Here is a 2,992-nt window from a genome sequence, read left to right on the forward strand (position 1 = left end):
TTTTGATGGGCCAGGCTTCCGCTTCGTACATCATCGCAGGTCTTACAACGGCCAACTTTACACTCATTATCCTATCGCTCCTCCTTCCCACGCACACCAAATCCTCCCTCCACTTACTGTCCAGCACAATGCCTACACCGTTCCACCTCGTCTCCTGCACACACAACCCTCCCACCTTTCTTCTCTCCATCAGGTCTGCCAGCTCTCTACCCCTTCCTGTCATGCTTCCTGCGTTCAGCGTTCCAACTCTTAGATTTTGGACTAACTTCCTTGGCCGCGCCCGTCCTTGACGTGGTAGCCCTTGCTCACTTATCACAGGGGTCTCCGAGGCTACATTCAAATGAACTGTCATTTTTTGGTTTTGGCAGGGTTTTTACGGCCGGATGCCCTTCCTGAAGCCAACCATCCCCATTTATCCGGGCTTTGGACCGGCACCGAGTTGTGCTGGCTTGCACCTCCAGTGGCTGGGTTTTTCATAAGACATTAGTACTAGGCCTATTATATTTTAAACACTAAGTTCTTAATCTTGCCTCTTAACGGATTTTCAAGAAATAGAATAATGTTTAATAATAGCATTTCGACCTTACTATATTTGTCATATCCACTAATTGCTGACGACGCGTTTCGCTCAATCTAAAACTTTTCAGATTGTCTGGGATACAATAAATATTGTTACGACAGCGTAAGTCACGCGACGCTGGGAGCATGCATGCTGGAGTTTCTCGAAGGATCATGAAGGCCCGAATGCATTCGAGACGCCCTCTTTTTAGTATATAAGCCTGACTAGAAAAACCATGGATTGAAGAAATAGATAATTGAGTCAAGCGAACAGTAGGCACGGTAAGTAAAGTGTCTGAATCACTGTGATTTATAGCGTGTATTATAAAGGTTGTTAAGTTTAAAGTGACTGTTGGAATTCTGTGTATTACAAAGTTTGTATCCAGAAAGAATAAACTAGTTTTAATCAAGAAAGGACTTGTATCGCTGAAGTTTCTCGAAAAGAATTTCAACGGGAAATTAACAAACAAGCAGATAGTAACAAATTGGTGTCAGAGAGTGGGACGGAAAAAAGAGAGAGAGAAAGAAAAAAAGAAGATGGAAACGAGAAGTGGCTAATTAAACCACGGCTTAGCAGATTTGATGGCAGCAATACAAGAACAGCAACATAAACAAGAAGAGAGACAACAGCAGTGGTAGTTTGAACAGCAAAATAAACAAGAAGAGAGACAACAGCAGTGGCAGTTTGAACAGCAAAATAAACAAGAGAGATTATAGCAGTTGTTGGAGGAAAAAGAAAAGAAACAAGAGGAGAGACAACAGCAGTGGCAAGAAAACGTGCAACAGTGGCAGCTTGAACAGCAAAATAAACAAGAGTTATTATAGCAGTTGTTGGAGGAAAAAGAAAGGAAACAAGAAGAATGGGAAAATAAAAAAAGAGAGATTACAGCAGTGGCAAGAAACCCAGCACTAGTGGCAACTGTAATAAGAAAAGAAGCAGGAAGAAAGTCTCCAACAGTTGCGAGAAAGTGAGCAGCAACTACAGGAAAGTCAACAACAGTGTCAAGAAGTACAGATGGAAAATATTAGTAAATTTCAAAGTGAATTAAATACATTAAAGGACGATTTACTGTTCTTTACACAGCGAGGATATATTAACCAAAGATCTAATCAGCCCCAGACAACGGAAAGCCCTTTCCAGACCCCGCAGCTAAACCCTAATGCAGACATCTTCAGTCCTGTTAGAAGTTACATTCCAGACATGAGTGTCAGCAATAGGGGGGATCTAGTATTAAGGAAGCCACAGGAATTCGGTGGGAAGCATATAGAGCACAATTTGAGCTTTGGCAGAAATGAATGGATGGACAGAGGAGCAGAAAGCAGTGTACCTGGCAACGAGCTTGAAGGGACAACCACTGGAAATACTTGGACAGTTGTCAGCAGACAACAGACACAACTATAGATCACTGTTAGCTGCTCTAGAACTCAGGTATGGAACTCAAAATCAGTCCAAAGTCAACAGGGCTATGTTTATGACTAGAGTCCATGCTAAAGGGGAGAGCCTGCAAGAGCTGGCACAGGACGTGGAAAGTATGGCACACAGGCCTACCCAACTGCACCAACTGATGTCCTCAAGCTGTTGCTGAGGGATCAGTTTATAGATACCTTGGGCAATCCACAACTGAAGATACAAGTGAAGCAAACACACCCCTCTGCTATGCAGGATGCAATGGCCAGAGCTCTTGAATTCGAATCCTATGTTAAGTCCAGCACAGAGGTATCAATGTTGGTACAGTCATCAGGATTCAAGGCCAGAAAAGGGCAGCTTTCAGATAGGTTTGAGAGACTTTGCTGGCACTGTAACAAACCTGGGCATAAGAGAGCTCAATGTTGGCAACTTCAACACAAGGAAGATGCCACAACAGGAAAGGCTGCTACCCAGAAAGGTTGTTGGAACTGTGGAGAGCAAGGACATATGAGGAGCCAGTGTAAGAAGAATACTACCAATAAGTCAGCTTTGGCAAACCAGTAGTGGTTGGTGCTGAGGGACGCCCACCAACCCCATTGTGAAAGTTCCAACAGCTAAGTGTAAAATGGCTAGCACACATAGTGTCTACGTGACAGGAAAGCTGGATGGCCAAAAGTACATCTTTGTCCTAGATTATGTATCTCAGCAAACCCTTGTGAGTATGAAGGTGCTACATCACAAAGGAGTACCAGAAGCCATACAGAAGCTTTGCGGTGTGACAGGACATTATGCAACTATTGATCTCATGGGCATGAAGGACAGACACAAAGTATACTTGGCTGACGTTGAAGACCAATGCATACTAGGGTTGGACTAGTTACTACTGAGGAAGTGTGTAGTTTATTTTGATAAAATGACGTTTGGGAACACCAAAGGCCAGTAAGTGTTGCTGCTTCCGTTGATGGGCATGTCACAGCACTTAAGTCAACTACAATACCCCTATGTCAGAGAAGATAATTTGGGGTA

This window comes from Limulus polyphemus, unplaced genomic scaffold, assembly GCF_000517525.1.
Source record: "Limulus polyphemus unplaced genomic scaffold, Limulus_polyphemus-2.1.2 Scaffold981, whole genome shotgun sequence".
Lineage (NCBI taxonomy): Eukaryota > Metazoa > Arthropoda > Merostomata > Xiphosura > Limulidae > Limulus > Limulus polyphemus.